The following is a 12,685-nucleotide window of genomic DNA, read 5'->3' as shown; positions in this document are numbered from 1 at the left end:
CTTGCCTGGAGACTCCCATGGACAGAGGAGCCTGGTGGGCTACAGTTCATAGGGTCACAAAGAGTCAGACATCACAGAAGCGGCTTGGCATGTATGCACTACATAAAAAACAGCCATAGTAAAGTGAAAACTGTTTTTCATTGTTGCAAAAATGAGTAGTTAATAACTTCTTTCATTTTCCCTACAAAAATAGTATTCAAATTTAAACAAAATTGAAGGAAAAAATTTCATTCTGTAAACATATACTCCAGGTTCCATCTCCTTGAGCTATTTAGTGGTGGCAAGAAGATTCTTTGAAGCCTGTGAACTCTTTCGGTTTCCAATTTGTGCTGGTGCTAGAATAGGTGGAGTACTGCAGCCATCACCCTGATACACAGGATTGCACAGAGGTCTGCTCTGTCCATTTCCACAGATGTTTTTGATGAGCTGACCTGTGATTAATGGTCTTTGGGACTGAGCTGTCATGTGTCAGAGACGTGCTTCTTTAGAGCTCTCTCATCATTGCCTCATAAACCATGAGTGAACAGTTCATTGTGAAGACCTGCACTTGAAACACTCACCTGTCAACAGCAAAATTCTTTATACCTTTGGCTTCAACTTTCTGTTGTGTGAGAAATGTTGAAACCCAGCCTTCTGGTTGGCCCTGAGTAATTTCCAGGTAGATGGAGATCTGCTAAAACCAGTGAATCTGAATTAATGGCTAAAAATACTCCAAGTTCTGTGTTTAGTGTGTGGGGATGTCATGCCTGCAACCTCTGAGAATAACCCCAAGGAATGCCAGCCTTCATGGAGGTGAGGAAAGGACAGAATGCTGTGGATGGAACCTGTGGGCCTAGCACCTGCCAAGAGACCGAGCAGTAAAATCTTACATCATCCAAATACTTGCTTTGTGTCCCAGAATGGCGCAAACTCCAAGAATCTAAATAAACATGGAGAACTGAAAATACTATAGAAGGCTAGAAAATTCTAAACTCAAACATGGATCCTATTCCATAGAAATGAAGAAAATTAAGAATTTCATAGAAATTAAGAAATTCAACTATGTAAACACTATGAATGTGTGTGTGTATCTCCATGTGCTTTTTATCTTAAAAATCCACACTTCTCACCAAGGTGTAAGAGGCTAGACCCTGCCTCCCTTTCTGCATCACTGCTCACCTGCAGCTCCAGTTTATACTCCATGTTCCAGCCCTCTCAAACTTCAGTCTGTTCTTGAACTTCTGCCACGTTTCTGGACTCATCTTACATGCTATGCCCCTTGCCTTCCCTGGGGGGACCTTCCACACATTCCTTTTGTCTCAGCATACTTATGACTTAGCCTTGGAAGTTGTGGGGATCCCCAGCTGCCCTCACTGTGCTCCATGCAGCTGCCCTTGCCCAGCCAGCCCTCAGCACCCTGCATCCCTACAGGTACACTCAGGTGAGGGCAGTAAGCCTGCCAACCCTGCCTAAGCTGTGCCCGCAACATCTGGCACAGCTTCACCCTTGGCAGATAAGTGCTGAAAACTATTTATCAAATCATCAAAGAGAAATGAACATGGATAGGTTTTTCTGAACTAGTAAGGCAGAATGCTGGGTGATTTATTTTCTTGCTTTTTCCTATCATAAAACAAATGTAAAACACTATTTTAAAAACTATAATCATACCATATTAACTGAATAATCATTTTTATTATTCTCTTTAAAATTTTATTGATGGTCTTCTTTTACATAATTGTTTTTGTTGTTTTTTAATTATTGTCATTATTATTTTCTATGAAAGTGAAAGTCACTCAGTCGTGTCCGGCTCTTTGTGATCCCATGGAGTATACAGTCCATGGAATTCTCCAGGCCAGAATACTGGAGTGGGTAGCCTTTCCCTTCTTCAGGGGATCTTATCTTCCCAACCCAGGGATTGAACCCAGGTCTCCCATTGCATATAGTTCTTCATACTCTTGTTGGTTGGATAATGTATTGAATTGATATATTATACTTTTTTAGTCCATTTAGTTTTGTGATTGTATCAGGTATACTGAATTCCCTACATTCAGTGAAGTACAGGCATTAAAGCTTTTTCATTCTCTTTCAATCATCATTTTCCTTTCCTGTTCTTCAGTAACATGTTGGGATGGTCCCACCACTTTGAAGTAATTTCTCATTAAAAAATTCTATCTGGTTCAGTTTGAAACCCAGTCTCATTTCTTTTTCCTTCCTTCTCTGGCTAGATTATGACCTTCAGGATCTGTGGTCTGGAGGAGATCCATTTTGTCTTTTCACTCCTTCCAGGGGCGTTGGGTGAGGAAGAGAGCCTTAAAAAGATGGGGTACGCTGTACTACATACTCTTACACCAGTAGTGGACAGCAGTCCTGATCTTTTCACTGGTTACTTTGATTGGCTGCTGGGGCTCTGCTGATGTGGTTTCTTTGTGTTGTGTGATTTTTCTGAGTGTATGTTCAGTGGCACTCTGGTCCCTCTATCACTCTCTTAGAAAGGAACAGTGGCATCCTTTTCAAGTCATGCCCTTGACTCACAACCTCCTGTCTCAGTATCACTTCCCCTAGTTTGGCCATTGGGCACCATAGCTCCTGCCTCTCCCTCAGCTCCTTCACATGGAGTCATGTTATCTTCCATGTGCTCCAAGGGCCACAGGAAACTACAGGGTGGAAGGCATCCTTTATGATCACATTATACCCTGATTCCTTCTCACTGTTCTATGAGTTGCTCCAGCATGTTCCCACTCTCGGAAATCTCTAGCCAAGTTGCCAACATCAAAGTGGGTCTGAGGATAGCACGACTTGGCAACTATCCAGTTGATGGGTAGATGGCAGTCTCCTCTTGCACACAGACACCTTCAGCCTCTATGAGTTATTCTTTAGAGTCCAGATTCTTGGCAAATGGGGGGAGCACTATTATGGAGAGAGGGAATGGTAAACCATGAAGAGTGACTCCCAGTGGTCCCTTCCCATTCCTTGCCCTGGGTGATCAGGTGAGGTCTGGGGCCATGGGGGTGATGGCTGGGGTAGCATGTTTTAGCATCTGGCCCTAATTGTCTTCTGCTCATTTAAAAATGTTGGAAAGTTGACATGTTCATTATCTTGATGATGACAGTTGTTTCATGGATGTATACATATGTCAAAGCTTATTAAACTGTATACTTTAATTATGTACATTTTATTATATGTCAATTATACCTCAATAAAGCTGTTCAAAAATATTGGGGCAATTCAATGCCTATTTGTCCTCTTGAACATTTAGTTATAGTACTGTAAATAATACAGCATGACCATCATCATGCATATAGGTGTTTTTCTTTTAATGCTTCCTTAAGATAAGTTCATAGCCAGTTGAATTACTGGCTAAAAGAAAATAACCATTTTTATAGCTCTCAGTATATTCAGTATATTGCTATAATGCTTTTCCAAAGAATTGTGCCTATTTCCAATGCAGCAGAAAGTGTGAAGATACTAGTTTAATAGTAACATTAGACTTGAGAGTTGTTCAGTTGCTAAGTCATGTCCGACTCTTTCAACCCCATAGACTGCAGCATACCTGGTTCCTCTGTCCTTCTTTATTTCGCAGAGTTTGCTTAATGTCCATTGAGTCAGTGATGCTATCTAACCATCTCATCCTCCGCCATCTGCTTTTCCATTTGCCTTCAATCTTTCCCAACATCAGGATCTTTTCCAGTGAGTCAGATTTTCACATCAGGTGGCCAAAGTATTAGAACTTCAGCTTCAGCACCATTCCTTCCAGTGTAGGAAGATTTTTATAAAAATTAACCTGAGAGTTATTTGTTATGGAAATGTTCCTAGATATAAAATAGTGCATTATTTTTATTTCTTAGGTTAATATAAAGGAAAATACATGTGTAAATATTTCAGTTCAGTTCAGTCACTCAGTCATGTCTAACTCTTTGTGACCCCATGGACTGCAGCACGCCAGGCCTCCCTGTCCATCGCCAACTCCTGGAGCTTACTCAAACTCATGTCCATCAAGTCAGTGATGCCATCCAACCATCTCATCCTCTGTTGTCCCCTTCTCCTCTTTTCTTCAATCTTTCCCAGCATCAGGGTCTTTTCCAATGACTCAGTTCTCCGCATCGGTTGGCCAAAGTATTGGATATTGAATACTTGAATATTGAATATTGGATATTGAATACAATGAATATTCAGGACTAATTCCTTTAGGATTGACTGGTTGGATCTCCTTACTGTCCAAGGGACTCTCAAGAGTCTTCTCCGACACCATAGTTCAAAAGCATCAATTCTTCGGTGCTCAGCTTTCTTTATATTCCAAGTCTCACATCCATACATGACTACTGGGAAAACCAAAGTTTTGACTAGATGGACCTTTGTTGGCAAAAAAAAAATGTCTCTGCTTTTTAATATGCCGTCTAGGTTGGTCATAACCTTTCTTCCAAGGAGCAAGTGTCTTTTAATTTCATGGCTGCAGTCACCATCTGCAGTGATTTTGGAACCCAAAAAAATAAAGTCTGTCACTGTTTCCATTTTTTTTCCCCATCTATTTGCTGTGAAGTGATGGGACCAGATGCCATGATCTTAGTTTTCTGAATGTTGAGTTTTAAGCCAACTTTTTCACTCTCCTCTTTCACTTTCATCAAGAGGCTCTTTAGTTCTTCTTTGCTTTCTGCCATAAGGATGGTGTATATTTTTGCAAATTAGTATTTCCTCTATGAGAACAGCCTGTTCTTATTTTTTATCTATTTACCTACTGGGGTTTTGATGTTCTTTTATTTTGATTTCTATGAATGTTGTCATGAAGCTGTTTGTGAAATAAAACATGTTTTTTCCAAAAGCGATGTTTATTCCCACAGTTAGAATTTGAGAACAAAACTGACCAGGGTGAGTGAGACTTGGTTCAGATTGTGGAGGTCTGTCCACTGCCTACTCTGGTTTCTGGAATAAGGGTACTCCCTCTGTATATGCAAGTTAAGTTGATTTTTCCAGGCAACCCTGTCTGCCACAAGTCACACAGTCTCCCTGCTTGTTAACATCTTGATCTCTAGTTTTCTGAAGCTGACCTTATTAGAGTTTCATATTTCCTTTCAGGGCATCAATTTTAAACTGAAAGAGTAGTAGAGATAGGAAGTGGGATAAAGTAGTGGTGACAGCATGTGTGATTAAAAAAAGAATCTCTGGGCAGAGTTCAGCCTCCCTGTCAAGACAGTCATAAAGTTTTATTTATAGTATTTTGAAATTTCAAATAGTGTAAAAAGATTTATGTAGACAGTATACAAATTTTTTTTTTTTGTAAATATCAACACAGAGAGAGACTATAAAAGGCTGAAAAATGCTGCTTATGCTTCTTTTTAAGTGGTGGTATGGGTTCATGTTTTAAACTGATTCACAGCAATGATAAATTTAAACATACACACCTCAGACACACTCAATGCTCAAAAACAAGCAAAATATCTCTGTAGACAAAAATCAAAATGGAAGCATCCAGCTATAAGTGAGGCTGAAGTAACAATCTGCTAGATTCTGACTCTAGAAATTCCCAGAGTGGGCCTGAACTTGTGTAGACAAGACCAAGAGCATCCCATGTGCAAATGGACAGCATTCACTCTCACATAGTAATACCAGGGGCAAGAGTAGGGCTTCTCACCCGTGAAAGGACAGTGACTAGCTTCTATGTTTAACATTGACAATATACAGGAGATACTCTGTTCATAGGTCAGAGATTCAACATTGCTAATTGTTAAGGTGTCAATTATCCCTAAACTGATCCCCTGATTCAGTGAAAATCCAGTAAAAATACAGCATCCTTTTTAGATCTTACAGTCTTTGTTTTTTGACCTCTCTCTGCGGCATCTTAATTCCCCAACCAAGAATATTAAGAGGGGATCTTAGTTCCCCAGCCAACGATCAAACCCATGTCCTCTGCATTGGGAGCATGTAGTCTTACTACTGGACCACCAGGAAAATCCCTCCAGCATACTTTTAAAAACAATACATTTTTTATATAAATGAAGAAAGTACAACAGCATAGCAAAGTTGACAACTGATCAAATTTATAGTTATTGTATATCATTTATATCATTATCCATGGTTTTATTTTGTAGCTTTGCTTACTTGCTTAAATTTCTTCGGAAGCCCCCAAATCAGTACTCACAGTACTTTCAAGGTCATGCAAGAACAGACACAGACCAGCAAAAAATTCAAGTCACCTGAGGCACAGGTTCCCAACTGAAGTGCAACAAGATAATTCTTTGCCTTCTTGTTTCAATTATATTGTCAGTAAGTATCCATTTATATATGTTTAATGGCATGTTTTTTGTCTTTTTGTTCATGATTTCATTTTTAAAATGGTTCCAAGCATAGTCTGAAGTGTTGTCTAGTATTTCTAAGTGCAAGAAGATTGTGATGGTCCTTATGATATCTCAGACATGAGATACAGTGTTGTTGGCTGCCAGTTCAATTTTAATGAATTGGTGATGTATTAAATAAGGTGTCTTTAAACAGAAACACACACAATGTGTTTTATATTGATTGGTGATGAAAATGTTGTGACCAGAGGCACACAGGAACCTAACCCTGTATTTCCCTTGCTAAGAATGAATTGTTCAGTATTTGATGATTCACTATTGGCAGTGTCTTTGTTGTAACTATCAAAAATCTTGAGAATCAACTGTGTGCTCAAGCTGTGTATGTGTTTGTGCATATGCCCTGTACACACAGTGTACAGACAGTAAGCATATAAAAATATACTTACTGAAAGTCTGGAAAGGCAAACAAAATAAACAGAAATACTTCATGCTTGTCAGAGTGGCAAGCAGTTTATACTCTGACAAACTGTTTTCAAGACCAGAGGAAATAGCAACTTTCATGCACTTCAATGATAGTTTAAATTGGTAAAAACACTTCAGAGTGCAGTTTGACAAAATCTAATCAAGTTGAAAACTTACATTTCCTTTGGCTCAGAAATTCTACTTCTGAATTCAGAGCTCAGAAGAACTTATGTGAGGTACTGGTTTTAGTCATTTTAGTAGGCTAACATCTATTTTTTAAATTGAGATATGATAATACTATGCTAAGTCGCTTCAGTCGTGTCTGACTCTGTGCGACCTCATGGACAGCAGCCCACCAGGGTCCTCTGTCTACGGGATTCTCTAGGCAAGAATACTGGAGAGGGTTGCCATTTCCTTCTCCAAAGGAAGATATGATATGATAAGGATATGATAAGGATGTCAGTAAATAACTTTGACTATTATTTCCAGGTGGCACTAGTGGTAAAGAACGTTCCTGCCAATGCAGGTGATGTGAGTTCTATCCCTGGGTGGTGAAGATGCCCTAGATGAGGGCATGGCAACCCACTTCAGTATTCTTGCCAGGAAAATCCCATGGATAGAGGAGCCTGGTGGGGTACAGTTCATTGAGTTGCAAAGAGTCAGACACGACTGAAGCGACTTAAGCGTGCACACACAAAAACATCACTAAATAATCTTATCTGTTACACTCGTTGTTTTCTAACACTACTTGAAGTAAAAATAAGTAGTGTTCCTGGGGAATCACCCACGGAAGCAGGTATGTATGTATGTGTGAGACCATGTTATTAACTTGATATGACGGTTCTGATTGTGTTATATTTTCAGTTTCAAGGCCATTTGTATAGTAAATTCTTCACATGAATCCTTTATAATCCTTCTAATACTGGAATCTATCTTGGGGAATCTTGGAACTAATACATATATTAGATTATCTTAGTTTAGAGAAAGGTAGATCTAAAACACAACTTTTGAATTAGCATATACAGTCTTTAAAAGTGTAATACAAACAATAATATGTCTAACATATGCAGAATATAATTAATAAAAAACACATATATCTTTAAAATTTTTTATGAACTATTGTTGATTTACAATGTTGTGTTAATTTCTGCTGAACAGCAAAGTGATTCAGTTATACATGTATATACATTCTTTTATATATTCTTTTCCATAGTGATTTATCAGAGGATGTTGAATATAGTACCTTGTTATTTATCCATCCTGTATGTAATAGTTTGTATCTGCTAATCCTAAACTCCCAGTTCCTTCCTTCCCCATCTCCCCTTCTCCTTGGAAACCACAGGTCTGTTCTCTATGTCTGTGAGTCTATTTTGTAAATAAGTTATTTATATCATCTTTTTGGATTCCACATATAAGTGGTATCACATGATATTTATCTTTCTCTTTTTGACTTACTTCACTTAGTATTATAATTTCTAGGTCCATACATGTTGCTGCAAATGGTATTATTTCATTCTTTCTATAGCTAAAAAAAATACTATAGCTATAGTATTCCATTATATATATGTACTACATCTTCTTAGTCAATTCATCTATCAGTGGACAGTTAGTCTGTTTCCATGTCCTGGTTATTATGCACTAGTGCTGCTTTGAAAACAGAGATGCATGTATCTCTATAGTTTTGTCTGGTATATGCCTGAGAGTGGGATTGCTGGATCATACCACATGTGTATTTTAACCCTAGCTTAAGAAATAGGGTATTAGCGATATCTGCCAAGCCCTCTGTGTACTAACACTCATCCATCCCCTGTTTCCTTGAACCCTGTGATAATCACTATCCTGATATTTGTAGGAAGATTTTTAGCTATTGATTTAATTACTTTAATAGGCATAGGGTTTTCCAGGTATTCTTTTCTCTTTTTGGTTCAGATTTAGTAAGACATATTCTAGGAATTTGTCCATTTCATATGTTTTCAATTATATTAGCAAAAGAGGTTTATAATTTTCTCTCACAAGCTTAAATATCTGTATCCTTCCTCCATTTCTTCTATTGCTTCTGTCACTTCTTTTTTTTTTTTTTTTTTGGTTTGCAGAACCCATGTTTATTTAATTACTTTTCTTTTTTTTTTTTTTTTTTTGGGTTTTGTCATACATTGACATGAATCAGCCATGGATTTACAAGTCTTCCCCATCCCAATCCCCGCTCCCACCTCCCTCTCCACCCGATTCCTCTCGAAACACCCCACCCTCGCCTTCTCCCACAGAGTTCAAAAGTCTGTTCTGTATTTCTGTGTCTCTTTTTCTGTTTTGCATATAGGGTTATCGTTACCATCTTTCTAAATTCCATATATATGTGTTAGTATGCTGTAATGTTCTTTGTCTTTCTGGCTTACTTCACTCTGTATAAGGGGCTCCAGCTTCATCCATCTCATTAGAACTGGTTCAAATGAATTCTTTTTAATGGCTGAGTAATATTCCATGGTGTATATGTACCACAGCTTCCTTATCCATTCATCTGCTGATGGGCATCTAGGTTGCTTCCATGTCCTGGCTATTATAAATAGTGCTGCAATGAACATTGGGGTGCACGTGTCTCTTTCAGATCTGGTTTCCTCAGTGTGTATGCCCAGAAGTGGTATTGCTGGGTCATATGGCAGTTCTATTTCCAGTTTTTTAAGAAATCTCCACACTGTTTTCCATAGCGGCTGTACTAGTTTGCATTCCCACCAACAGTGTAAGAGGGTTCCCTTTTCTCCACACCCTCTCCAGCATTTATTGCTTGTAGACTTTTGGATAGCAGCCATCCTGACTGGCGTGTAATGGTACCTCATTGTGGTTTTGATTTGCATTTCTCTAATAATGAGTGATGTTGAGCATCTTTTCATGTGTTTGTTAGCCATCTGTATGTCTTCTTTGGAGAAATGTCTGTTTAGTTCTTTGGCCCATTTTTTGATTGGGTCATTTATTTTTCTGGAATTGAGCTTCAGGAGTTGCTTGTATATTTTTGATATTAATCCTTTGTCTGTTTCTTCATTTGCTATTATTTTCTCCCAATCTGAGGGCTGTCTTTTCACCTTACTTATAGTTTCCTTTGTAGTGCAAAAGCTTTTAAGTTTCATTAGGTCCCATTTGTTTAGTTTTGCTTTTATTTCCAATATTCTGGGAGGTGGGTCATAGAGGATCTTGCTGTGATTTAGGTCGGAGAGTGTTTTGCCTATGTTCTCCTCTAGGAGTTTTATAGTTTCTGGTCTTACATTTAGATCTTTAATCCATTTTGAGTTTATTTTTGTGTATGGTGTTAGAAAGTGTTCTAGTTTCATTCTTTTACAAGTGGTTGACCAGTTTTCCCAGCACCACTTGTTAAAGAGGTTGTCTTTTTTCCATTGTATATCCTTGCCTCCTTTGTCGAAGATAAGGTGTCCATAGGTTTGTGGATTTATCTCTGGGCTTTCTATTCTGTTCCACTGATCTATATTTCTGTCTTTGTGCCAGTACCATACTGTCTTGATGACTGTGGCTTTGTAGTAGAGTCTGAAGTCAGGCAGGTTGATTCCTCCAGCTCCATTCTTCTTTCTCAAGATTACTTTGGCTATTCGAGGTTTTTTGTATTTCCATACAAATTGTGAAATTCTTTGGTCTAGTTCTGTGAAAAATACCATTGGTAGCTTGATAGGGATTGCATTGAATCTATAGACTGCTTTGGGTAGAATAGCCATTTTGACAATATTGATTCTTCCAATCCATGAACATGGTATGTTTCTCCATCTGTTTGTGTCCTCTTTGATTTCTTTCCTCAGTGTTTTATAGTTTTCTATGTATAGGTCTTTTGTTTCTTTAGGTAGATATACTCCTAAGTATTTTATTCTTTTTGTTGCAATGGTGAATGGTATTGTTTCCTTAATTTCTCTTTCTGTTTTTTCATTGTTAGTATATAGGAATGCAAGGGATTTCTGTGTGTTAATTTTATATCCTGCAACTTTACTATATTCATTGATTAGCTCTAGTAATTTTCTGGTAGAGTCTTTAGGGTTTTCTATGTAGAGGATCATGTCATCTGCAAACAGTGAGAGTTTCACTTCTTCTTTTCCTATCTGGATTCCTTTTACTTCTTTTTCTGCTCTGATTGCTGTGGCCAATACTTCCAACACTATGTTGAATAGTAGTGGTGAGAGTGGGCACCCTTGTCTTGTTCCTGATTTCAGGGGAAATGCCTTCAATTTTTCACCATTGAGGGTGATGCTTGCTGTGGGTTTGTCATATATAGCTTTTATTATGTTGAGGTATGTTCCTTCTATTCCTGCTTTTTGGAGAGTTTTAATCATAAATGAGTGTTGAATTTTGTCAAAGGCTTTCTCTGCATCTATTGAGATAATCATATGGTTTTTATCTTTCAATTTGTTAATGTGGTGTATTACATTGATTGATTTGCGGATATTGAAGAATCCTTGCATTCCTGGGATAAAGCCCACTTGGTCGTGGTGTATGATTTTTTTAATATGTTGTTGGATTCTGTTTGCTAGAATTTTGTTAAGGATTTTTGCATCTATGTTCATCAGTGATATTGGCCTGTAGTTTTCTTTTTTTGTGGCATCTTTGTCTGGTTTTGGAATTAGGGTGATGGTGGCCTCATAGAATGAGTTTGGAAGTTTACCTTCTTCTGCAATTTTCTGGAAGAGTTTGAGTAAGATAGGTGTTAGCTCTTCTCTAAATTTTTGGTAGAATTCAGCTGTGAAGCCATCTGGTCCTGGGCTTTTGTTTGCTGGAAGATTTTTGATGACAGTTTCGATTTCCTTGCCTGTGATGGGTCTGTTAAGATCTTCTATTTCTTCCTGGTTCAGTTTTGGAAAGTTATCCTTTTCTAAGAATTTGTCCATTTCATCCAAGTTGTCCATTTTATTGGCATAGAGCTGCTGGTAGTAGTCTCTTATGATCCTTTGTATTTCAGTGTTGTCTGTTGTGATCTCTCCATTTTCATTTCTAATTTTGCTAATTTGGTTCTTCTCTCTTTGTTTCTTAATGAGTCTTGCTAATGGTTTGTCAATTTTGTTTATTTTTTCAAAAAACCAGCTTTTAGCTTTGTTGATTTTTGCTATGGTCTCTTTAGTTTCTATTGCATTTATTTCTGCCCTGATTTTTAAGATTTCTTTCCTTCTGCTAACCCTGGGGTTCTTCATTTCTTCCTTCTCTAATTGCTTTAGGTGTAGAGTTAGGTTATTTATTTGGTTTTTTTCTTGTTTCTTGATGTAAGCCTGTAATGCTATGAACCTTCCCCTTAGCACTGCTTTTACAGTGTCCCATAGGTTTTGGGTTGTTGTGTTTTCATTTTCATTCATTTCTATACATATTTTGATTTCTTTTTTGATTTCTCCTATGATTTGTTGGTTATTCAGAAGCGTGTTATTTAGCCTCCATGTGTTTGAATTTTTAACAATTTTTTCCCTGTAATTGAGATCTAATCATACTGCACTGTGGTCAGAAAAGATGACTGGAATGATTTCAATTTTTTTGAATTTTCCAAGACCAGATTTATGGCCCAGGATGTGATCTATTCTGGAGAAGGTTCCGTGTGCACTTGAGAAGAAAGGTGAAGTTGATTGTTTTGGGGTGAAATGTCCTATAGATATCAATTAGGTCTAGCTGGTCCATTGTGTCATTTAAGGTTTGTGTTTCCTTGTTAATTTTCTGTTTAGTTGATCTATCCATAGTTGTGAGTGGGGTATTAAAGTCTCCCACTATTACTGTGTTACTATTAATTTCCTCTTTCATACTCGTTAGCATTTGCCGTACATATTGTGGTGCTCCTATGTTGGGTGCATATATATTTATAATTGTTATATCTTCTTCTTGGATTGATCCTTTGATCATTATGTAGTGTCCTTCTTTGTCTCTTTTCACAGCCTTTATTTGAAAGTCTATTTTATCTGATAGGAGTATTGTGACTCCTGCTTTCTTTTGGT

The 12,685-nt window shown here is 37.8% G+C and overlaps 1 protein-coding gene across 1 annotated transcript in view; it reads left to right on the top strand.

Moving 5' to 3' along the window:
* The window catches only part of NPY (neuropeptide Y), a 150,746-nt gene that overhangs the window by 33,468 nt on the left and 104,593 nt on the right, over positions 1-12,685 (top strand). The window contains exon 2 of the mRNA XM_061166369.1: positions 6,063-6,237. The gene's annotated coding sequence lies outside the window, so the exon portion shown is untranslated. The remainder of the gene's footprint in view (positions 1-6,062; positions 6,238-12,685) is intronic.

The sequence above is a fragment of the Dama dama genome, chromosome 18 (assembly GCF_033118175.1).
Source record: "Dama dama isolate Ldn47 chromosome 18, ASM3311817v1, whole genome shotgun sequence".
Lineage (NCBI taxonomy): Eukaryota > Metazoa > Chordata > Mammalia > Artiodactyla > Cervidae > Dama > Dama dama.
This window is presented reverse-complemented; position numbering and strand designations above follow the sequence as displayed.